Genomic DNA, 25,448 nt, shown 5'->3' on the forward strand with positions numbered 1-25,448 from the left:
GCACTTTCCAGCGTTTGCAGTGCACGAAGCGATGTTAGATTGACACGGTACATGTCAAAGAATGACACGGTACATGTCAAAAGGACAACAGTTTGCCAGGGTCAGGGAAGGCAAAGTACTCTGTGAAACTTGGCAAGTAGATGATACAGGACAGTACAATATTGTCCTATCGCCCTACCCTACTGTCACCGAAATCGGCAGTAAAACTCCTTAACACCAAGGTAGTATTAAGAAGCAGGCATTCTCTTCATTACAGCGCCGGGTGCACGGGGGATCGCTCCGCCCAACGTGCACGCCCCGTGTTGCATTAGCCAAAGTTTATAGTGCTTTGTTACATATGTTACCAAAAGGCGATTTCGGTGACACATACATATGCCTTACATTTCCCGGAATGATTAGACATATTCATTCTATTTCCTGGAACTAATTATCATATTTACATAGTCATTACGCATGCGGGCTGAGTCTCCAGGGGGCTTCTATGGGGGTCTCTGGTGGTCCCTAGTGCTTGCTGAAGAGGTGCCTTTTCCATGAACTCTGAGCTCCTTTTCCAGATATGGTCTCGGCTTGGCTCATTCCTTTGCTTGACAAAGGTGTCTTGTTCCTAACCTTGCTTTCAGCTGGTTTCTGCTGGTTTCTGCTGGTGTCTTTGGGTGCATTCTTGTCTGAAGCTCCTGGTAGGAGGCAAGAGTGTTGCACCGACCCTCAGATCTAAAGTTAATCTAAATGGAACTATTTGTAGCAACACAGGATGGGAAGCTGCACATGGATTTGACAGTAGACTGAAACGGGTTCCTACAGTGGCAGGAGATCGTTTGCATTGTAATACTAATGACACTTTTGAGATTCGTAAACTTCACACCTACTGGCTATGCAGTCGAGGACGGACCTGCCCTAGCATGCCTAGAGCTTCAGAGTTACGCAGTATGAAACAGTCATCTGGTAGCTGCATCTAGCAACGTAGCCATGGTAAGGAGACACGAGGCTATGACAACGGTTTGGGATGTGCGTGTGTACGCGCCCTCAAAGCTAGTCACTTCGAAGACGATGTAAATTTTGGACCTGGCAACGTTTGCCGTTGTAAGGTGACATATGTTTCCGACCAAATCACCAAGCAGACTTACGGGTTAGCTTCTCATTTGACTGAACAGACGATGTCTTACTTTGCAGCGTTTAGTACTTCAGTAACACTTGCAGAAACCTTCCATCAGCTAGACAACTTTGTCAAACAAAACACCAAGGTTACTCAACATCTGTCTGAAACTGGAAAACGCTTCGTAGAGAGAGAAGTGGAAGTGATGTGTGATAATAATGAACTGGTTCCATTAGCAAAAGTAGAAACCAGTACTGGGACTAATGTTACATCCTATGCTCATGCTGTTAATCATCACTGTAGTGTTCCTTGTTGTAACCTTGATATGGATCTCTTCTCTTAAAAATCCAGTAGTACGCATGAATGAAATACCACCTCAAGTTAAATCACATACTAAACTATTGTAAATTACCACTTTCACATACATATATATGTATATATATATATACATATCTGTGTGTGTGTGTGTGTGTGTGTGTGTGTGTGTGTATCTCAATGTTTTGACCCTCACCGTGCACAGGCAAGAGGGCTGGTCACTCATACGGTGAGTGTATTAAGCTCACCGTGCAACAGCAGGAATCGTTAACTGTTGGTCTGAGCCAAGGAGCGGAAGGTGACCGACCAATACAGCCCTACGATGGAGGAAGGCTCAGAGGAGATGGGCAAGGGGGATGTGCCCATGAAGTTCTTGGGATCATGGAGGGTGTGACTGTCCACAGCTGTTGCACAGAAAGCTGACTTTATCTCAACACCAAGGGCACCGGGGCTGGCCTTTGTTTTAGATAAACAGCTATGTCGCAATAGTGAGCATTGTTAAGAGAATATTGAACTGAAGCTGTCTAGAATTAATTGCTTAGCATAACTTGCTTAGCATTAGTAGCTAAATTTGCTGAAGCCTTAGGCCTCAGGCTGTGAACTTGCTGTCAACTTTTACTTAGATAAGTAAAAGGGGGGCCCCAGAGCCGGTTCAAGCTGGAGAGATAAAGAAGCTACACTGACAGCAGGAGCAGCCAACCTTGAAGATAAGCAGCAGCCTGCCTAGGGACAATGGAGGGGCCCAGTGAAGAAGGGGAAGACCCCAGACCTAACTATTACTATTGGTCCAAACTATCGCTTAAGGGGTGGGGAATTTAGATTGTAAGGGTCTAATTGCCCAGGGATTTCTTTGTTCGGGGTCCCTCTTTGGAGGCACCAGCTCAAGCTGTAATTACCGCACGTGTATCATTAAATTTTATTTCTCTCCAATCTGACTTCGAACTTCTGCCTCAGCAGGAACCTAGGGTCGGACCCTGTTATGGAGGCCGGCGAGCCTGATTTTCCATAACAAGCATATTATAGAGAGCAGTAACGGGAATCACATCGGTATTGTGACTGAACTGTCCATTGCAATTGCTGCATTAGGCTCAGTGGAACTGAGACCCGTATTACCTGTCTTGTGATTGCAGTGCATTGCTGTATCACTCTGCCAAATCAAGAATCTAGTGTAACATCAACTCTCTTCAAAGAAGTAAATTTTGGTAGGAAGCATTCCACCCTCCATAGTCCATGCGTGGAATATTGAAAAGACCTTGGTCAGGGAGTCCCTCTGACCTCTGAAACCACCTCCTGCAGCCCATACGTGTCACGTCACGCACAGCATAAGGAACCAGGGACAGCAGTGGCTCGCTAAAACGGCCTGGCAAACTGCTGCTTTGCTCTCCCACTGTCCTCCGAGTCTAGGAGGATTTCTGCATTTACACTTTAAGGAAAGCTCTCTTGGTTTCCCCCGTTTCCTCCCCGGTTTCCTCATTCTCCAGCAATAGCCCTTCGCTGTGCGCGAAAAATGCTGGAAGGACTGGCGAAGGCCTAGCCAGTTCTGCGGGTGACATCTTAATTACGGCAACGAGTCGATCAGAGTGCCAAGAAGGATTTCAAGAGGCGCCGTCAAGGACAGAGCAGTCTGCCTCAAAAGGAGGCGGGAAAGGCACACTAAGTAGCCCATCACCACCGCTGCTCAAATCTTGCAGGCTTTATTCAGTGAACTCTGTTGTTTCCAGCAGAGTGCCACGCAGAGTCCTCTTCGGTGGGTACCGCATCACCGTGGACCCTCAGTCGATACACGCATGTGTATTCCGGGTGGCCCCAGTTGCTCAGCACCTCCAGCTTCACGTATTGTATGGAGTCAGAGCGCTCGTTCTGAAATGAGAAGAAAGCAGCTGTCTTTTCCTCTCTATCTTTTGACTACTTAGAGCTTCTCCCCTGCCAGCTACACTTCTCCTCCTCTTCCTCCTCTCCTACGCTTCTCCTGCCTCTTCCTCACCGTACCTTCAGCTGGAAAGTCTCAAAGGCATGTTCTGCAGCCATGTACGTGAACTCTCCTAGAAACAGCCCCTGCTCCTCGTTTTCTGCCTTCATCCCCTACACAAAGACGGGGGGGAGAAAACAAGAGAGTGAGGTACACAGTGGGAAGACGCAGCTTCCCTAGGGGAACTAACGAAGCGGCCAGAATGAGGCCTAGGTGGCAGTGTTGGGAAGAGCAACTTTGGGTGTGCAGGAAAGAGAATTGGCACCAAGGAGGAAAGAGCAAGTAGGGGCAAGCTTCATTATTTGGGAGGAGTCGTGGCAGAGCCAGTGTGCCAACTCCCGTAACTCAGGGCTCATTTAGTACCGCGTGGCCCCCGAAATGGGAAGCTTTGCTTCAAGTGCACACCACAAAGGAAAGGAGTGTAAAGGAAATGGAGTAACTCAAAGCAATTTGTTTCTTCTCCAGGCTCGGAGGAAGTCACAGGCCTGGGAGAAGCCTCCCGGCATTGCGGGACCTCTATTCACCCGCCCGCCGCTGCCCTTGCTGCAAGGCTTAGAAATGCTCCTCACAACCCCCCGACTCTAGAAACCGCTTACATAGACAGCAAAGTCCTTTGGAGCACTGGAGATGTTTTCTCCAGGGGACACTCTCACTGAAATATGTTCCAGAGTAACAGCTCGTGGAAAGATTGCTTTAGGCAGCTTGATGAAGACATGACCCTGACTCCCGGCGAAAGACCAGCAGTTTCCCGGCTGATTTGCAGGCTGAAAGAAGAACAATGCACACTGTTCGTGTGGCAAAGGGAAACTCTCAACAGTGCATTTGGTCCCCCCCGCCAGCTTGCTTGCTCTCTGTTTCTTGCTGGGCCTACCTCAAGGAGAACCTCAGGAGACTTCATGGAGTGCAGCAATGGCAGCCCAGCCCAGTAGAGTATTCCTTTGGTATTGCGGAAGGAGGCAGAAGTCTTGGAATGCACGATGGTAGCCCCTGAAACACGAATGCACCCATCAAGTCCTGCCTTCCCTCGAGGACTGCATCTGTTTCTAGGGCTGTGATCTATCCGGAGCATCTCAGGAACCACGCAGGCTGTGCACCTGGCCTCAGACAAGCAACAGAGACGCTCCCCTACGACAGTTATTTCAGTTCCTGACATGCATGAACGCCAGGCAGACTCAGAGAGAAAAGGACTTCTTGAACAACCGTCTTGTATGTGAACAGTCGCAGCCCTGCTACCTGCCTCCTTTCCCTCCACTCTTACTTCCATGGACTCCACATAGGGCTCCCCAAGGAGGAACCAAGGGATGCCCGCATAGCTGTGTCCTAATGAACACTGCCACCGTGATGCCTCTTTGCACTGCACTGTCAACTTGAAAAATGCTACTATGTCTTCCTAGATCTCCAGCAGTGATAGTCACCTCTGTCTTCCTTGCGTCAGCCCCCTGCAACACACAGCAGGGACTCGTTCAGCTGTGCTAATGGGCCGTGGAAAAGGAAAGCTAACATAGGCCTAAGCATAGACAGGAGGTGCCCTGGCTTGCTTCTTCCTGTGCCTTTAGAGCCGCACCTGATGCTTTGCGGGCAAAATCCGGCATCTGGACTTGGTTATATTCCAGCTTCTCCAGTGCTTCATCGATTAACTTCTGAGCATCCTGGCAAGGAACACAAAAGAGAGCAGGTATTAGCGGCAAGGAGGCACATGCCAGCTCCCCTACTGGGCCAGCTAAGGTGAACTTGGCTGTTGCACTCTGCCCTAAGGAGCTTGGCAATTCCCTGAAAAGCTCCCAGGTTTGCTCGGCTCTCATTGGCTAGTATCAGAATAGCGGGGCTGCTCACTCCAGCGCTCCGAAAGCTGAAGTTGCGGGAACGTCTTTCTTCCTCTTACAATGCACAGGGGCAGGCCATTGGCAGCGGCCTCTCTCTGGCTCGCCACCAGCTCCCTCCTTGCTTTGCAGGAGCTCCTCCTGGAGCTGAAGGACACCTTTTCTAGGGCAGAACACTTGTGCTGACAGTGCCTGCACAGGGGTCGTAGGAGGCCGAGCAAACGGCCGAGGAGAGAGCCTTCATGGCCCACAGCGCTTATGACCCAGCCCCTTTTCCAACTGCATTCCCCAGAGCAGGAGAGCAGGAACCCTGGCTGGAACAGCGGCTTGCCCCTGCGTCAGCAAAGCCAACGTGAACCCAAGGCTGCCAGGCGCCACTCAGGCAGCTGCGTTACAAGGTCTCCCGGAGAACTGGCTGCCACATCAGCAGCAGGTGGAAATAGGGGCTGCAGGGACTGTCCTTCCAGTTTGTTACCAGAGATGATACCTAGACTGAGAGGAAGAGGAGCTGAAGACAAGTGCAACTCCCTTTGCGGCCCTCTGCTGCCCTGCAAGGAGCGTGCAGCCACAGAAGAAGCAACTGCAGAGACCCATCCTACTTGTTGCAGCAGCACAAGCCTTTCTGCTGCCTCTGGCAGGGAACCCTACTAGCATACGTGCCGGGCTGCGGAAAAAAAATCTCTGACGAGAGCCTCCTGCAATGGCCCCTTACCTGTCCTGTCATGCCCGGGAGCTCAGTCTGCTTCAGGGCTTCGCCGAGAGCGCGCCGGGCAATGTCCTTTGTGCTCCATCGCAGAGCGTGAAGGACTTCCTGGAGCTCACGCAGCTGTCCTTGGAGGGTCTCGATTTCACCGAGTACTGCTCCTAACACCTCATCCGCTTGCCTGGAAGAAGTGCGCCACAGAGACAGAGACCACTGTTCTGGCGGGCTGCTGCTATGCCACGGGAATGGGAGAGAGGCAACAAAGCTCCCTGAGGTGACTGGCAGCATCAGGTGGCTGGACTCCCATCAGTGGCTGAGAGCTGCAGAAGCAGCTGCAGCATGGCGACTACCCCTATGCCCCTTGTCAAGCAGCAGAAAGGTGGAGCTTCCAACAGCCCAGCCCTAGCTAAGGGGCTCACGCAGGGCTTGCTCCAGGCCTCGAAGGCACCTCGACATAGAGCTGACCACCGGCGAGAAAGGCAAGGCGCAAAGGCAGACAGGGCAGTGGGGGAAGAGCTGTGGGAATTGTGTCACGTGAAGATGGTGTGAGACGGGACTGGAGCTCCTCTAGAGCATCATCTAGTCAAGAGGAAATCATTTTTACCTCTGCGTCTTCACGTGCACGCCAGAGAGAGGAAACTCCTCCTAGAGGGACAAGAAAGGCAACATTCAGTCCAAACACTAACAGGCCTACTGCAGAAATGAAGCTCTACGGCCTTTACAGCAACGGGAAGCAAACAGGCACAGACACCGTGCCTCCGGGGACTCCGCTACTCCCCTATCATGCACTGGGAAATGATCACGACAGACTGCCAGGCAAGAGAACACAATTCACACTGCCTAGTGTGGTATTCGAGAAGCATCTAGCCTTTGAAATTTCCTGCAATTCAACAGATCGATTCTTAAAAAGCCCTTCTACTATCAAGTTGCTTGCTTAATCAGACACACACACACCTATTTTTTAGGGGTTGCTACGTTGAACGGCTGGGCAAAGAATGAGCCAAACCAAAAGACTCAAGATCTCAAAAGCAACACAGTGCTTTGCAGAAACTTACAGACCCACACCTGCAGAACAGCGGAGCATGTTCAGCTCTCTGCTATGTCTGGTGCCCAGAGCAATTCACCTTCACCTGACAGACCTGGCAATGTGGCTCGTGGACCTTGCCCTAGCCCCCGAAAGAAAGGCACTTTTAACAAAGCCGCACTTGATGCCCTTGAGCTAAGGCTGGCAGAAGCAGCTTTCATTTGAGGCACTCAGAAGGTCACCTGCTGGCAGACAGCTTTAAAAGAGGAGAAGATGCAGGCCTTCGATGCTGCTCTGCTCGTCCAGATGCTTTCGCCATCAAGCAGCCCCACGTGGTAAACACCTGTCAGTCACAAACCAAAGCTCTATTTACACTTGGAACTTGCTCATGCCGGAAGAGTTGTGTGCAAGCAGGGCTCCAGTGCTTCAGGCATGCAAGCGCTTCTGAGGCTGCAGACTACTTGGGAAGGGTGGCAAGCCAACCCTGGGCATCTCCCGGGCTTTTTTAGCGCTTCGTGAGACCTTAACCAGCTGCCTCCCTCCACAGGGCTGCCTGCTCCACTCCGAGGGTCGGGCACACATGCCATCATTGTCTCTCCACTCTTCTTCTTGGCAAGAGAGAACGATGGAAGAGGGGCCTCCGAACAGATGAAGAGTCCTTCCCCGGGACATGCTCCTTTCTCCTGAAGGAAGCTTCTCCACTTCGTGGGGCGAACAGGGCAGGCTAGCCACTGCCTCTCCCCAGGCTTAGGAGAACTGGCTTCAGCTCTGGGCAAAAGCAAGGCACCCTCTTCCCATCCCCACTCCCCTTGCTCGGAGGCACGTGCAAGCGGGCCACCCCTCTCTCAGGGACCTCCTGCTCCTACTTGCGCTCCTCTGGCCACAGCCGTCTACGTGGACCCAGGCAGAAGGAAGCACTGCGTCTCTCGTAAAGAGCCACCGTTACTTGCAGCCTCTACAGACACTCACCAAAAAGGCAGCAAAACAGAGCAAGCAGCACCAGCAGAACCGTCTTCCGAGCCTTCATTTGCCTATGGAGGAGCACAGAGGAAAAGAAGGCTGAAGCTGGCTGCAGCTCTGCAGCTCCTAAGCACACTCCAGAGCAGCAGTAGCGACTGCAGCTCTTGCAGCTGCCATTCCTGACTTGGGAAGTGGCCTGCTCCCGCACGAGCTCCAGCCAGTGGTCGAGTTTTCACCCGCGGTGGCAATGGGGCATTCGGGAGGGCGAGCATTGGAACTGAGCAGCTAGGGATGGAGGATTAACTCCAGAACAGGAGAAGCAGTGCCAAGGAAAGCTAGGGCCGTGCTTCCTGCCTATGGCAGTAGAGGCGATTCTTTGGAGACGGAAGGCACATCATTCACACCTCTTTCTCCTGCCCACCATCCAATCGGTGCTTGCGCCCATACACTTCTCCCCCGACTCGCAAGAAAAGATTCTCCCTCAGCTTTACCTTGCAGTAGTGCCCACAACTTGGAGCACAAAGCGCTGAGGAAACATCACGCTCAGCAGCAGGAAATGCAAGATGAGCCCGAAAGCTCCTGAAAAACAGTCAAGATGCAAAAAGTGCAGTGAGCTCATGCAGAATTCTATGTTAAGGTTCTACTCGTCCTCTTGGTGTCAGCAGAGGGCAGGAGGCATTCTCCTCTTTCGGGCACTTGCTCCTGCTTCTGTCAGTTGCTCTGCAGCTGCAAGCAGCACAGGGCAAGGGAAATGAATTCCCTTCAGTCCAAAAATCACTAATTCATGAGGTCATTTTTCCCTGTTAGGGCTACAGAGGGTCGGCCTCTTAGTTCATGAGCAGAGCTGCCTGTCATGGTCCCTAGGACCTTGCGGCACAGCCTACGGCCAGGGCTTCTGGCAGCTCCTGCTCTGCCTCTGACCACCTCGTTCACCTTCCATGAAACGATCCGCATTGCGAATGTAAATAAGCAGAGGGAGCTGCACTTAAGAATCGTCTCAGCTTCCTTTTACCTGGACGCTGAAGCTGGCGTTGGTCCTGCCCGTAGACTCCAGGGCTCTGGAGAACAGGCCCTTGGCTCGCAGGTTGCCTACGAGAAAGAAAAGGGTCTGAGGCACACAGGGCACGCGCTATCTGCTGTTGCCTTCAGCCAGCTTTACACTGAGCTCGGAGGCTGTCCTTGTGCTCTTCCCCCGTCCATCCCCCACACACACCCCCACCCCAGGCTGATTAGGTGCAAAAGGCACTTGAGGAAAAGAGAGGAGGCTTCCGAAAACTCTCCAAAGCAGCACATCCGTACCAGCGTACGTCTTGGCCTCGGTTTCTGAACATAGGTGCAGAGACGCAGCTGCCAAGCACCCTGTTCGCTCAGCTGTGGCCCAAAAGCGCTCTGATCTCCTTGCCGTCACGACAGAGAGTGAGCAAGCGGCAGGGGCAGCCCGCAGCTGCCGCCCTGCTCTTGCTACCTCACACAGCGGCGATGGCTTGTGATGTCAACGGCGGTCGGTGACGTCACAGTAGAAAAGGCAGCGCCACATTTCCAGGCCAAGCTCAACCTGACAGGAAACAGGAGTTGCTCTCCTCTTCAGCAGAGAGGCAATCCTCGGAAATCACAATGTCTCCTACCAAGTATGAAACTCTTTGAAGTCCCAGCCAGGAGGCAGCGATTTGGCAGCCACCAGCAGCCTTGTCTAGTGCCTGCTTTGACACTTTTTGAGCCCCAGGGCCTTCAGAGCTAACTGAAGTGAGCAACCACGTACACTCAGCAGTTCTCTGCCAGGGGCTCAGCTTCACGGTGGCGGCTCTTTTCTTGTAGCCTGAGCAAGGCACGGTGCCATAAGAGAAGGGCTGGGCCTGCAGCTTGGCCTCTGCTTGCTGCTCTGGGCACCGGGCTCTTGACTGCAGAGGACAGGAGACATGCTTAGAGGAGGGCAAGGGAGCATATCTGACTCTAGCTTTGTTTGCTACCTCATGGCATCTCCAGGGACTGCAATCAGCCCCCAATTTCCCTATGGAAAACGAAGGCTATATTTTTTTCCCCCCAAAGTAACGATTCACGGAGTCAGCAAAGAGTTTTGGTGCCACGCCAGGACAGTCTGGCAAATTAAGTTGGAGGCAAGTCAACAGTGCTGGCTGCCAGTGCCCACCTGTGCTCACTAAGCAGTGCCAATGAAAGCTAGGGCCGTGCTTCCTGCCTATGGCAGTAGAGGCAATTCTCTGGAGACGGAAGGGACACCATTCACACCTGTTTCTCCTGACCACCATCCAGTCAGTACTTGTGCCAACACAGTTCTCCCCCCTCTCTCAAGAAAAAGATGCCTGTCGTGGGTCTGTCAACCGGAGAAGTGCTACTACGTGTTCCTACATCTCCAGCAGTGATAGTCACCTCTGTCTTCCTTGCATGAGCCCCCTGCAACACACAGCAGGGACTCATTCAACTAGCCCAGAAGGCTGTGGAAAAGGAAAGCTAACACAGCCACCCCCTACATTACACACTCTGTCAGTCACTGCGCCTTTCGAGCATGCGGCACCCCTCGACTTTTGACCCTGTCTCTCCTGCCACTGGGGACCTTCAAATGCACATCTCGTCCAGCTAGACAGCAGGCGCTCTGCAAGGCGCCCTGCCTTCGCTGCTTGGGTGCTCTAGCCGCACCTGACGATTTGTGGGCATAATCGGGCATCTGCACTTGCTTACCTTCCAGCTTCTCCAGCGCTTCGTTGGTTACCTTGTGCACGTCCTGGGAAGGAACACATAGGAGAGCGGCTCTTAGCGGGAAAACGAACGGGCAGCCAGGCGCATCCCAGCCCCCCCAACAAGGCCAGCCAAGGTGAACTTGGCTGCTCAGCTCCTCGCTCCTCACCTGCTTGCCTAGCAAGAGCGCACCACACAGAGCAAAAACACCCTTCGCGACGCCTTCTGCTACGCCCTGCGAAGGGCAGAGGCACCAAACCTCACACGGCTCGACGGGGAGCATAAATCCCTCCGTGGCCGGGAGTATTCTTGCTGCGCTTCGGTGGGCCTGCACAGCCGACCCCAGCCCGGCCAGCACGCCGCGACGGCAGGCAGCCTGCGCCCCCGAGAGCAGCCCCCGCTGAGCACACGTGCCGGGCCCACGCCCAGCTGCGGACTGCCTGAGGAGGGCAGCGGACGGGCTGCCCTGCGCCTCGGCCCTCACCGCCGCCGGGGCCGGGGCCGGGGCCGCGACACCCCCCCGCGCCAGCCACCACCAGGCAACATGGCGGGGGGCGGGGCTTGCGCGCCTCCCCCGCCCGCCTCCCCGCCGCGGCTCCGGGGCGTGCTGGCCGCAGGCCACGCCCCCTGCAGATGGGGCGGGGTGAGGCGGGGCGTCGACCGGCCCTGAGCCGCCGCCGCCGTCGCCATGGGGACGGCGGGCGGTTGGGCGGCTTCGCGCGGGGCCGGTCGGTTCCGCCGGTGCACGGAGGGGTCGCGAGGGAGCTGGGCGGCCGCGGCGGCGAGGAGCGCGCAGCCCTTGGGCGTCGCTGCCTGGCGCGGAGCCGCGCGGCGGTGGGGGGGCGCAGCCCGGGCCGGCTTTCGCTCTCGTCTCTCCCTGAGGCAGGTCCCCGGGATGAGGAGCGCCGTCAAGGAGCCGCCCGCACCCCGCAGCCGCTGCTATGCTGCTCGCGGCAAGCACCGCGCCTCTGCCGGCCCCGGCCCCGGCCCCGGCCCCGGCCCCGGCCCCGGCCGCGCTCGCTTGTGCCCCCGAGCGGGAGGGCTGCGGCCGCAGCGCGCCGCGCTCTGAGGTGTATCCCACGTTGCTCGCCCTGCGGCTTGCCTGGGCCATAAGTGAGAAGGCTGTTGGATGCTTGTTGTCGTTGTTTTCCCTAGCTCGTATACCGAAGGTATTCGTGGGCATTTTCTGATGGCACTTTCCAGCGTTTGCAGTGCACGAAGCGATGTTAGATTGACACGGTACATGTCAAAGAATGACACGGTACATGTCAAAAGGACAACAGTTTGCCAGGGTCAGGGAAGGCAAAGTACTCTGTGAAACTTGGCAAGTAGATGATACAGGACAGTACAATATTGTCCTATCGCCCTACCCTACTGTCACCGAAATCGGCAGTAAAACTCCTTAACACCAAGGTAGTATTAAGAAGCAGGCATTCTCTTCATTACAGCGCCGGGTGCACGGGGGATCGCTCCGCCCAACGTGCACGCCCCGTGTTGCATTAGCCAAAGTTTATAGTGCTTTGTTACATATGTTACCAAAAGGCGATTTCGGTGACACATACATATGCCTTACATTTCCCGGAATGATTAGACATATTCATTCTATTTCCTGGAACTAATTATCATATTTACATAGTCATTACGCATGCGGGCTGAGTCTCCAGGGGGCTTCTATGGGGGTCTCTGGTGGTCCCTAGTGCTTGCTGAAGAGGTGCCTTTTCCATGAACTCTGAGCTCCTTTTCCAGATATGGTCTCGGCTTGGCTCATTCCTTTGCTTGACAAAGGTGTCTTGTTCCTAACCTTGCTTTCAGCTGGTTTCTGCTGGTTTCTGCTGGTGTCTTTGGGTGCATTCTTGTCTGAAGCTCCTGGTAGGAGGCAAGAGTGTTGCACCGACCCTCAGATCTAAAGTTAATCTAAATGGAACTATTTGTAGCAACACAGGATGGGAAGCTGCCCATGGATTTGACAGTAGACTGAAACGGGTTCCTACAGTGGCAGGAGATCGTTTGCATTGTAATACTAATGACACTTTTGAGATTCGTAAACTTCACACCTACTGGCTATGCAGTCGAGGACGGACCTGCCCTAGCATGCCTAGAGCTTCAGAGTTACGCAGTATGAAACAGTCATCTGGTAGCTGCATCTAGCAACGTAGCCATGGTAAGGAGACACGAGGCTATGACAACGGTTTGGGATGTGCGTGTGTACGCGCCCTCAAAGCTAGTCACTTCGAAGACGATGTAAATTTTGGACCTGGCAACGTTTGCCGTTGTAAGGTGACATATGTTTCCGACCAAATCACCAAGCAGACTTACGGGTTAGCTTCTCATTTGACTGAACAGACGATGTCTTACTTTGCAGCGTTTAGTACTTCAGTAACACTTGCAGAAACCTTCCATCAGCTAGACAACTTTGTCAAACAAAACACCAAGGTTACTCAACATCTGTCTGAAACTGGAAAACGCTTCGTAGAGAGAGAAGTGGAAGTGATGTGTGATAATAATGAACTGGTTCCATTAGCAAAAGTAGAAACCAGTACTGGGACTAATGTTACATCCTATGCTCATGCTGTTAATCATCACTGTAGTGTTCCTTGTTGTAACCTTGATATGGATCTCTTCTCTTAAAAATCCAGTAGTACGCATGAATGAAATACCACCTCAAGTTAAATCACATACTAAACTATTGTAAATTACCACTTTCACATACATATATATGTATATATATATATACATATCTGTGTGTGTGTGTGTGTGTGTGTGTGTGTGTGTGTGTATCTCAATGTTTTGACCCTCACCGTGCACAGGCAAGAGGGCTGGTCACTCATACGGTGAGTGTATTAAGCTCACCGTGCAACAGCAGGAATCGTTAACTGTTGGTCTGAGCCAAGGAGCGGAAGGTGACCGACCAATACAGCCCTACGATGGAGGAAGGCTCAGAGGAGATGGGCAAGGGGGATGTGCCCATGAAGTTCTTGGGATCATGGAGGGTGTGACTGTCCACAGCTGTTGCACAGAAAGCTGACTTTATCTCAACACCAAGGGCACCGGGGCTGGCCTTTGTTTTAGATAAACAGCTATGTCGCAATAGTGAGCATTGTTAAGAGAATATTGAACTGAAGCTGTCTAGAATTAATTGCTTAGCATGACTTGCTTAGCATTAGTAGCTAAATTTGCTGAAGCCTTAGGCCTCAGGCTGTGAACTTGCTGTCAACTTTTACTTAGATAAGTAAAAGGGGGGCCCCAGAGCCGGTTCAAGCTGGAGAGATAAAGAAGCTACACTGACAGCAGGAGCAGCCAACCTTGAAGATAAGCAGCAGCCTGCCTAGGGACAATGGAGGGGCCCAGTGAAGAAGGGGAAGACCCCAGACCTAACTATTACTATTGGTCCAAACTATCGCTTAAGGGGTGGGGAATTTAGATTGTAAGGGTCTAATTGCCCAGGGATTTCTTTGTTCGGGGTCCCTCTTTGGAGGCACCAGCTCAAGCTGTAATTACCGCACGTGTATCATTAAATTTTATTTCTCTCCAATCTGACTTCGAACTTCTGCCTCAGCAGGAACCTAGGGTCGGACCCTGTTATGGAGGCCGGCGAGCCTGATTTTCCATAACAAGCATATTATAGAGAGCAGTAACGGGAATCACATCGGTATTGTGACTGAACTGTCCATTGCAATTGCTGCATTAGGCTCAGTGGAACTGAGACCCGTATTACCTGTCTTGTGATTGCAGTGCATTGCTGTATCACTCTGCCAAATCAAGAATCTAGTGTAACATCAACTCTCTTCAAAGAAGTAAATTTTGGTAGGAAGCATTCCACCCTCCATAGTCCATGCGTGGAATATTGAAAAGACCTTGGTCAGGGAGTCCCTCTGACCTCTGAAACCACCTCCTGCAGCCCATACGTGTCACGTCACGCACAGCATAAGGAACCAGGGACAGCAGTGGCTCGCTAAAACGGCCTGGCAAACTGCTGCTTTGCTCTCCCACTGTCCTCCGAGTCTAGGAGGATTTCTGCATTTACACTTTAAGGAAAGCTCTCTTGGTTTCCCCCGTTTCCTCCCCGGTTTCCTCATTCTCCAGCAATAGCCCTTCGCTGTGCGCGAAAAATGCTGGAAGGACTGGCGAAGGCCTAGCCAGTTCTGCGGGTGACATCTTAATTACGGCAACGAGTCGATCAGAGTGCCAAGAAGGATTTCAAGAGGCGCCGTCAAGGACAGAGCAGTCTGCCTCAAAAGGAGGCGGGAAAGGCACACTAAGTAGCCCATCACCACCGCTGCTCAAATCTTGCAGGCTTTATTCAGTGAACTCTGTTGTTTCCAGCAGAGTGCCACGCAGAGTCCTCTTCGGTGGGTACCGCATCACCGTGGACCCTCAGTCGATACACGCATGTGTATTCCGGGTGGCCCCAGTTGCTCAGCACCTCCAGCTTCACGTATTGTATGGAGTCAGAGCGCTCGTTCTGAAATGAGAAGAAAGCAGCTGTCTTTTCCTCTCTATCTTTTGACTACTTAGAGCTTCTCCCCTGCCAGCTACACTTCTCCTCCTCTTCCTCCTCTCCTACGCTTCTCCTGCCTCTTCCTCACCGTACCTTCAGCTGGAAAGTCTCAAAGGCATGTTCTGCAGCCATGTACGTGAACTCTCCTAGAAACAGCCCCTGCTCCTCGTTTTCTGCCTTCATCCCCTACACAAAGACGGGGGGGAGAAAACAAGAGAGTGAGGTACACAGTGGGAAGACGCAGCTTCCCTAGGGGAACTAACGAAGCGGCCAGAATGAGGCCTAGGTGGCAGTGTTGGGAAGAGCAACTTTGGGTGTGCAGGAAAGAGAATTGGCACCAAGGAGGAAAGAGCAAGTAGGGGCAAGCTTCATTATTTGGGAGGAGTCGTGGCAGAGCCAGTGTGCCAACTCCCGTAACTCAGGGCTCATTTAGTACCGCGTGGCCCCCGAAATGGGAAGCTTTGCTTCAAGTGCACACCACAAAGGAAAGGAGTGTAAAGGAAATGGAGTAACTCAAAGCAATTTGTTTCTTCTCCAGGCTCGGAGGAAGTCACAGGCCTGGGAGAAGCCTCCCGGCATTGCGGGACCTCTATTCACCCGCCCGCCGCTGCCCTTGCTGCAAGGCTTAGAAATGCTCCTCACAACCCCCCGACTCTAGAAACCGCTTACATAGACAGCAAAGTCCTTTGGAGCACTGGAGATGTTTTCTCCAGGGGACACTCTCACTGAAATATGTTCCAGAGTAACAGCTCGTGGAAAGATTGCTTTAGGCAGCTTGATGAAGACATGACCCTGACTCCCGGCGAAAGACCAGCAGTTTCCCAGCTGATTTGCAGGCTGAAAGAAGAACAATGCACACTGTTCGTGTGGCAAAGGGAAACTCTCAACAGTGCATTTGGTCCCCCCCGCCAGCTTGCTTGCTCTCTGTTTCTTGCTGGGCCTACCTCAAGGAGAACCTCAGGAGACTTCATGGAGTGCAGCAATGGCAGCCCAGCCCAGTAGAGTATTCCTTTGGTATTGCGGAAGGAGGCAGAAGTCTTGGAATGCACGATGGTAGCCCCTGAAACACGAATGCACCCATCAAGTCCTGCCTTCCCTCGAGGACTGCATCTGTTTCTAGGGCTGTGATCTATCCGGAGCATCTCAGGAACCACGCAGGCTGTGCACCTGGCCTCAGACAAGCAACAGAGACGCTCCCCTACGACAGTTATTTCAGTTCCTGACATGCATGAACGCCAGGCAGACTCAGAGAGAAAAGGACTTCTTGAACAACCGTCTTGTATGTGAACAGTCGCAGCCCTGCTACCTGCCTCCTTTCCCTCCACTCTTACTTCCATGGACTCCACATAGGGCTCCCCAAGGAGGAACCAAGGGATGCCCGCATAGCTGTGTCCTAATGAACACTGCCACCGTGATGCCTCTTTGCACTGCACTGTCAACTTGAAAAATGCTACTATGTCTTCCTAGATCTCCAGCAGTGATAGTCACCTCTGTCTTCCTTGCGTCAGCCCCCTGCAACACACAGCAGGGACTCGTTCAGCTGTGCTAATGGGCCGTGGAAAAGGAAAGCTAACATAGGCCTAAGCATAGACAGGAGGTGCCCTGGCTTGCTTCTTCCTGTGCCTTTAGAGCCGCACCTGATGCTTTGCGGGCAAAATCCGGCATCTGGACTTGGTTATATTCCAGCTTCTCCAGTGCTTCATCGATTAACTTCTGAGCATCCTGGCAAGGAACACAAAAGAGAGCAGGTATTAGCGGCAAGGAGGCACATGCCAGCTCCCCTACTGGGCCAGCTAAGGTGAACTTGGCTGTTGCACTCTGCCCTAAGGAGCTTGGCAATTCCCTGAAAAGCTCCCAGGTTTGCTCGGCTCTCATTGGCTAGTATCAGAATAGCGGGGCTGCTCACTCCAGCGCTCCGAAAGCTGAAGTTGCGGGAACGTCTTTCTTCCTCTTACAATGCACAGGGGCAGGCCATTGGCAGCGGCCTCTCTCTGGCTCGCCACCAGCTCCCTCCTTGCTTTGCAGGAGCTCCTCCTGGAGCTGAAGGACACCTTTTCTAGGGCAGAACACTTGTGCTGACAGTGCCTGCACAGGGGTCGTAGGAGGCCGAGCAAACGGCCGAGGAGAGAGCCTTCATGGCCCACAGCGCTTATGACCCAGCCCCTTTTCCAACTGCATTCCCCAGAGCAGGAGAGCAGGAACCCTGGCTGGAACAGCGGCTTGCCCCTGCGTCAGCAAAGCCAACGTGAACCCAAGGCTGCCAGGCGCCACTCAGGCAGCTGCGTTACAAGGTCTCCCGGAGAACTGGCTGCCACATCAGCAGCAGGTGGAAATAGGGGCTGCAGGGACTGTCCTTCCAGTTTGTTACCAGAGATGATACCTAGACTGAGAGGAAGAGGAGCTGAAGACAAGTGCAACTCCCTTTGCGGCCCTCTGCTGCCCTGCAAGGAGCGTGCAGCCACAGAAGAAGCAACTGCAGAGACCCATCCTACTTGTTGCAGCAGCACAAGCCTTTCTGCTGCCTCTGGCAGGGAACCCTACTAGCATACGTGCCGGGCTGCGGAAAAAAAATCTCTGACGAGAGCCTCCTGCAATGGCCCCTTACCTGTCCTGTCATGCCCGGGAGCTCAGTCTGCTTCAGGGCTTCGCCGAGAGCGCGCCGGGCAATGTCCTTTGTGCTCCATCGCAGAGCGTGAAGGACTTCCTGGAGCTCACGCAGCTGTCCTTGGAGGGTCTCGATTTCACCGAGTACTGCTCCTAACACCTCATCCGCTTGCCTGGAAGAAGTGCGCCACAGAGACAGAGACCACTGTTCTGGCGGGCTGCTGCTATGCCACGGGAATGGGAGAGAGGCAACAAAGCTCCCTGAGGTGACTGGCAGCATCAGGTGGCTGGACTCCCATCAGTGGCTGAGAGCTGCAGAAGCAGCTGCAGCATGGCGACTACCCCTATGCCCCTTGTCAAGCAGCAGAAAGGTGGAGCTTCCAACAGCCCAGCCCTAGCTAAGGGGCTCACGCAGGGCTTGCTCCAGGCCTCGAAGGCACCTCGACATAGAGCTGACCACCGGCGAGAAAGGCAAGGCGCAAAGGCAGACAGGGCAGTGGGGGAAGAGCTGTGGGAATTGTGTCACGTGAAGATGGTGTGAGACGGGACTGGAGCTCCTCTAGAGCATCATCTAGTCAAGAGGAAATCATTTTTACCTCTGCGTCTTCACGTGCACGCCAGAGAGAGGAAACTCCTCCTAGAGGGACAAGAAAGGCAACATTCAGTCCAAACACTAACAGGCCTACTGCAGAAATGAAGCTCTACGGCCTTTACAGCAACGGGAAGCAAACAGGCACAGACACCGTGCCTCCGGGGACTCCGCTACTCCCCTATCATGCACTGGGAAATGATCACGACAGACTGCCAGGCAAGAGAACACAATTCACACTGCCTAGTGTGGTATTCGAGAAGCATCTAGCCTTTGAAATTTCCTGCAATTCAACAGATCGATTCTTAAAAAGCCCTTCTACTATCAAGTTGCTTGCTTAATCAGACACACACACACCTATTTTTTAGGGGTTGCTACGTTGAACGGCTGGGCAAAGAATGAGCCAAACCAAAAGACTCAAGATCTCAAAAGCAACACAGTGCTTTGCAGAAACTTACAGACCCACACCTGCAGAACAGCGGAGCATGTTCAGCTCTCTGCTATGTCTGGTGCCCAGAGCAATTCACCTTCACCTGACAGACCTGGCAATGTGGCTCGTGGACCTTGCCCTAGCCCCCGAAAGAAAGGCACTTTTAACAAAGCCGCACTTGATGCCCTTGAGCTAAGGCTGGCAGAAGCAGCTTTCATTTGAGGCACTCAGAAGGTCACCTGCTGGCAGACAGCTTTAAAAGAGGAGAAGATGCAGGCCTTCGATGCTGCTCTGCTCGTCCAGATGCTTTCGCCATCAAGCAGCCCCACGTGGTAAACACCTGTCAGTCACAAACCAAAGCTCTATTTACACTTGGAACTTGCTCATGCCGGAAGAGTTGTGTGCAAGCAGGGCTCCAGTGCTTCAGGCATGCAAGCGCTTCTGAGGCTGCAGACTACTTGGGAAGGGTGGCAAGCCAACCCTGGGCATCTCCCGGGCTTTTTTAGCGCTTCGTGAGACCTTAACCAGCTGCCTCCCTCCACAGGGCTGCCTGCTCCACTCCGAGGGTCGGGCACACATGCCATCATTGTCTCTCCACTCTTCTTCTTGGCAAGAGAGAACGATGGAAGAGGGGCCTCCGAACAGATGAAGAGTCCTTCCCCGGGACATGCTCCTTTCTCCTGAAGGAAGCTTCTCCACTTCGTGGGGCGAACAGGGCAGGCTAGCCACTGCCTCTCCCCAGGCTTAGGAGAACTGGCTTCAGCTCTGGGCAAAAGCAAGGCACCCTCTTCCCATCCCCACTCCCCTTGCTCGGAGGCACGTGCAAGCGGGCCACCCCTCTCTCAGGGACCTCCTGCTCCTACTTGCGCTCCTCTGGCCACAGCCGTCTACGTGGACCCAGGCAGAAGGAAGCACTGCGTCTCTCGTAAAGAGCCACCGTTACTTGCAGCCTCTACAGACACTCACCAAAAAGGCAGCAAAACAGAGCAAGCAGCACCAGCAGAACCGTCTTCCGAGCCTTCATTTGCCTATGGAGGAGCACAGAGGAAAAGAAGGCTGAAGCTGGCTGCAGCTCTGCAGCTCCTAAGCACACTCCAGAGCAGCAGTAGCGACTGCAGCTCTTGCAGCTGCCATTCCTGACTTGGGAAGTGGCCTGCTCCCGCACGAGCTCCAGCCAGTGGTCGAGTTTTCACCCGCGGTGGCAATGGGGCATTCGGGAGGGCGAGCATTGGAACTGAGCAGCTAGGGATGGAGGATTAACTCCAGAACAGGAGAAGCAGTGCCAAGGAAAGCTAGGGCCGTGCTTCCTGCCTATGGCAGTAGAGGCGATTCTTTGGAGACGGAAGGCACATCATTCACACCTCTTTCTCCTGCCCACCATCCAATCGGTGCTTGCGCCCATACACTTCTCCCCCCACTCGCAAGAAAAGATTCTCCCTCAGCTTTACCTTGCAGTAGTGCCCACAACTTGGAGCACAAAGCGCTGAGGAAACATCACGCTCAGCAGCAGGAAATGCAAGATGAGCCCGAAAGCTCCTGAAAAACAGTCAAGATGCAAAAAGTGCAGTGAGCTCATGCAGAATTCTATGTTAAGGTTCTACTCGTCCTCTTGGTGTCGGCAGAGGGCAGGAGGCATTCTCCTCTTTCGGGCACTTGCTCCTGCTTCTGTCAGTTGCTCTGCAGCTGCAAGCAGCACAGGGCAAGGGAAATGAATTCCCTTCAGTCCAAAAATCACTAATTCATGAGGTCATTTTTCCCTGTTAGGGCTACAGAGGGTCGGCCTCTTAGTTCATGAGCAGAGCTGCCTGTCATGGTCCCTAGGACCTTGCGGCACAGCCTACGGCCAGGGCTTCTGGCAGCTCCTGCTCTGCCTCTGACCACCTCGTTCACCTTCCATGAAACGATCCGCATTGCGAATGTAAATAAGCAGAGGGAGCTGCACTTAAGAATCGTCTCAGCTTCCTTTTACCTGGACGCTGAAGCTGGCGTTGGTCCTGCCCGTAGACTCCAGGGCTCTGGAGAACAGGCCCTTGGCTCGCAGGTTGCCTACGAGAAAGAAAAGGGTCTGAGGCACACAGGGCACGCGCTATCTGCTGTTGCCTTCAGCCAGCTTTACACTGAGCTCGGAGGCTGTCCTTGTGCTCTTCCCCCGTCCATCCCCCACACACACCCCCACCCCAGGCTGATTAGGTGCAAAAGGCACTTGAGGAAAAGAGAGGAGGCTTCCGAAAACTCTCCAAAGCAGCACATCCGTACCAGCGTACGTCTTGGCCTCGGTTTCTGAACATAGGTGCAGAGACGCAGCTGCCAAGCACCCTGTTCGCTCAGCTGTGGCCCAAAAGCGCTCTGATCTCCTTGCCGTCACGACAGAGAGTGAGCAAGCGGCAGGGGCAGCCCGCAGCTGCCGCCCTGCTCTTGCTACCTCACACAGCGGCGATGGCTTGTGATGTCAACGGCGGTCGGTGACGTCACAGTAGAAAAGGCAGCGCCACATTTCCAGGCCAAGCTCAACCTGACAGGAAACAGGAGTTGCTCTCCTCTTCAGCAGAGAGGCAATCCTCGGAAATCACAATGTCTCCTACCAAGTATGAAACTCTTTGAAGTCCCAGCCAGGAGGCAGCGATTTGGCAGCCACCAGCAGCCTTGTCTAGTGCCTGCTTTGACACTTTTTGAGCCCCAGGGCCTTCAGAGCTAACTGAAGTGAGCAACCACGTACACTCAGCAGTTCTCTGCCAGGGGCTCAGCTTCACGGTGGCGGCTCTTTTCTTGTAGCCTGAGCAAGGCACGGTGCCATAAGAGAAGGGCTGGGCCTGCAGCTTGGCCTCTGCTTGCTGCTCTGGGCACCGGGCTCTTGACTGCAGAGGACAGGAGACATGCTTAGAGGAGGGCAAGGGAGCATATCTGACTCTAGCTTTGTTTGCTACCTCATGGCATCTCCAGGGACTGCAATCAGCCCCCAATTTCCCTATGGAAAACGAAGGCTATATTTTTTTCCCCCCAAAGTAACGATTCACGGAGTCAGCAAAGAGTTTTGGTGCCACGCCAGGACAGTCTGGCAAATTAAGTTTGAGGCAAGAAAACAGTGCTGGCTGCCAGTGCCCACCTGTGCTCACTAAGCAGTGCCAATGAAAGCTAGGGCCGTGCTTCCTGCCTATGGCAGTAGAGGCAATTCTCTGGAGACGGAAGGGACACCATTCACACCTGTTTCTCCTGACCACCATCCAGTCAGTACTTGTGCCAACACAGTTCTCCCCCCTCTCTCAAGAAAAAGATGCCTGTCGTGGGTCTGTCAACCGGAGAAGTGCTACTACGTGTTCCTACATCTCCAGCAGTGATAGTCACCTCTGTCTTCCTTGCATGAGCCCCCTGCAACACACAGCAGGGACTCATTCAACTAGCCCAGAAGGCTGTGGAAAAGGAAAGCTAACACAGCCACCCCCTACATTACACACTCTGTCAGTCACTGCGCCTTTCGAGCATGCGGCACCCCTCGACTTTTGACCCTGTCTCTCCTGCCACTGGGGACCTTCAAATGCACATCTCGTCCAGCTAGACAGCAGGCGCTCTGCAAGGCGCCCTGCCTTCGCTGCTTGGGTGCTCTAGCCGCACCTGACGATTTGTGGGCATAATCGGGCATCTGCACTTGCTTACCTTCCAGCTTCTCCAGCGCTTCGTTGGTTACCTTGTGCACGTCCTGGGAAGGAACACATAGGAGAGCGGCTCTTAGCGGGAAAACGAACGGGCAGCCAGGCGCATCCCAGCCCCCCCAACAAGGCCAGCCAAGGTGAACTTGGCTGCTCAGCTCCTCGCTCCTCACCTGCTTGCCTAGCAAGAGCGCACCACACAGAGCAAAAACGCCCTTTGCGACGCCTTCTGCTACGCCCTGCGAAGGGCAGAGGCACCAAACCTCACACGGCTCGACGGGGAGCATAAATCCCTCCGTGGCCGGGAGTATTCTTGCTGCGCTTCGGTGGCCTGCACAGCCGACCCCAGCCCGGCCAGCATGCCGCGACGGCAGGCAGCCTGCGCCCCCGAGAGCAGCCCCCGCTGAGCACACGTCCCGGGCCCACGCCCAGCTGCGGACTGCCTGAGGAGGGCAGCGGACAGGCTGCCCTGCGCCTCACCCCTCGCCGCCGCCGGGGCCAGGGCCAGGGCCGGGGCCGGGGCCGGGGCCGGGGCCGCGACACCCCCCCGCGCCAGCCACCACCAGGCAACATGGCGGGGGGCGGGGCTTGCGCGCCTCCCCGCCGCGGCTCCAGGGCGTGCTGGCCGCAGGCCACGCCCCCTGCGGGCGGGGCGGGGCGGCAACCGGCCCGGAGCCGCCGCCGCCGTCGCCATGGGGACGGCGGGCGGTTGGGGCGGCTTCGCGCGGGGCCGGTCGGTTCCGCCGGCGCGCGGAGGGGTCGCGAGGGAGCTGGGCGGCCGCGGCGGCGAGGAGCGCGCAGCCCTTGGGCGTCGCTGCCTGGCGCGGAGCCGCGCGGCGGTGGGGCGGGCGCAGCCCGGGCCGGCTTTCGCTCTCGTCTCTCCCTGAGGCAGGTCCCCGGGATGAGGAGCGCCGTCAAGGAGCCGCCCGCACCCCGCAGCCGCTGCTATGCTGCTCGCGGCAAGCACCGCGCCTCTGCCGGCCCCGGCCCCGGCCCCGGCCCCGGCCCCGGCCCCGGCCCCGGCCCCGGCCCCGGCCGCGCTCGCTTGTGCCCCCGAGCGGGAGGGCTGCGGCCGCAGCGCGCCGCGCTCTGAGGTGTATCCCGCGTTGCTCGCCCTGCGGCTTGCCTGCGCCATAAGTGAGAAGGCTGTTGGATGCTTGTTGTCGTTGTTTTCCCTAGCTCGTATACCGAAGGTATTCGTGGGCATTTTCTGATGGCACTTTCCAGCGTTTGCAGTGCACGAAGCGATGTTAGATTGACATGGTACATGTCAAAGAATGACACGGTACATGTCAAAAGGACAACAGTTTGCCAGGGTCAGGGAAGGCAAAGTACTCTGTGAAACTTGGCAAGTAGATGATACAGGACAGTACAATATTGTCCTATCGCCCTACCCTACTGTCACCGAAATCGGCAGTAAAACTCCTTAACACCAAGGTAGTATTAAGAAGCAGGCATTCTCTTCATTACAGCGCCGGGTGCACGGGGGATCGCTCCGCCCAACGTGCACGCCCCGTGTTGCATTAGCCAAAGTTTCTAGTGCTTTGTTACATATGTTACCAAACGGCGATTTCGGTGACACATACATATGCCTTACATTTCCCGGAATGATTAGACATATTCATTCTATTTCCTGGAACTAATTATCATATTTACATAGTCATTACGCATGCGGGCTGAGTCTCCAGGGGGCTTCTATGGGGGTCTCTGGTGGTCCCTAGTGCTTGCTGAAGAGGTGCCTTTTCCATGAACTCTGAGCTCCTTTTCCAGATATGGTCTCGGCTTGGCTCATTCCTTTGCTTGACAAAGGTGTCTTGTTCCTAACCTTGCTTTCAGCTGGTTTCTGCTGGTTTAGCTGTACTCCTGTCGGCCCCCTCCTTGACTTGTTTACCACTACTTGCCTTCCCCTTTTGTAATGGTCTAGGAATGCTCAAGGACAGTTCACATAGCCGTGGGATCCTCCCTTCATCATGAAGGCAGGATTGCTCACTGCTAAGAAATCATGCCCCTGTTCACTTAACCATTCTTCCACAACTGAGTTGTTCCTGTCTTTGAAAATTGAACAACTGCAGAAACAGTTACAGAAGGAAAAGGAGAAAAGACAAAATTTGGGAGAAAAGGTCGAGATGACGCTTATGCAGGTTCCACGCCTGCCCCCCAACATGGTACAGATTAGGAAACTAATAGTATCCCCTGAAGACTGGGATGGAAACATCTGGGCTGATCCCGATGACAGCGAGCCAGGAGAAGATGACCCTTTGTTCCCCTCAAATCCCCCGACTCTGAAGCTAGACCCATTGTTAAAACCCAAGGAAACAAGGGACCTCGGGGTGGTGCTCCATGACATACTATGCAAACCACTCCCTGGGATTCCTTACAATTGACAAATTTGCAAGAGAGAGAGAGCAGAAAAACAGCTGAAACTGAAACTGAATACTTGTGCCAAGTCTGCCTAAGTGGCAGCAACCGAATAACGCTGAGTGAGGATGAATAGCAAACAGCTATTGGGGTCCAGGAGTTTCCTTACATTTAGGACCTGACTCTGCAGATATACTCCATTCTATCACCAGTCGAGTAGCTTACTGGGCTGGAGGAATAGGCACAATGGAGCGAGGTGAACCTTCCATAATCCCCATTACAATTATAAGTGAGCTCTCCACAGCTGTCACAAAAGCTGCTTACATACAAGCCATGCACCAAGAGGACGCGGTGATATCCCAATATCTTCTATAGTAGATTCAGCAGTGTTAAAACCACTCATTAGAGGAGCCCCAGCAATTCTTAAACCCTATTTAATTATAAATTAGGATGAGATAAGAAGAGACACAGAATGCAGTGAAAGACTAGGTGATAACAACACCCCGCCACATACCCCCCCGCAGGCAACTCCCTACATGGGCAGTATTAATACACGGCATTGTTAACCACAGCCGTGAAATGGGCTGGGAAGATCCATCAGATGAGAACAGGAACCTGAAGTCCCATGGAGGAGATCGTAGGGTGAGACCAGTGATACCCCCATGGGGAACAGAAACTAAATCGAAGGGAAGTAAGCCTAAAGACCCACAAACAGAATCTCAAGAATGGAGAAATGGATTGTGGAGGAAA

General features: G+C 53.9%; 2 long non-coding RNA genes across 3 annotated transcripts; both read right to left on the bottom strand.

Moving 5' to 3' along the window:
- Positions 1-16,023: 16,023 nt before the first annotated feature.
- On the bottom strand, positions 16,024-18,309 carry LOC136996515 (uncharacterized). 2 transcript variants are annotated; one of them, XR_010887569.1, is made up of 4 exons: positions 18,274-18,309; positions 17,679-17,850; positions 16,711-16,795; positions 16,024-16,133 (listed from the first exon to the last, which is right to left on the bottom strand). It is a non-coding gene; the product is annotated as an uncharacterized lncRNA (long non-coding RNA). The 2 variants fall into 2 exon arrangements; XR_010887568.1 differs by lacking the exon at positions 18,274-18,309 and having other exon boundaries at positions 17,679-18,193.
- A 673-nt stretch (positions 18,310-18,982) lies between these two features.
- LOC136996516 (uncharacterized) lies at positions 18,983-20,209 on the bottom strand. Its single transcript, XR_010887570.1, has 3 exons — positions 20,145-20,209; positions 19,663-19,724; positions 18,983-19,036 (listed from the first exon to the last, which is right to left on the bottom strand). It is a non-coding gene; the product is annotated as an uncharacterized lncRNA (long non-coding RNA).
- Positions 20,210-25,448: the final 5,239 nt, after the last annotated feature.

The sequence above is a fragment of the Apteryx mantelli genome, unplaced genomic scaffold (assembly GCF_036417845.1).
Source record: "Apteryx mantelli isolate bAptMan1 unplaced genomic scaffold, bAptMan1.hap1 HAP1_SCAFFOLD_40, whole genome shotgun sequence".
Lineage (NCBI taxonomy): Eukaryota > Metazoa > Chordata > Aves > Apterygiformes > Apterygidae > Apteryx > Apteryx mantelli.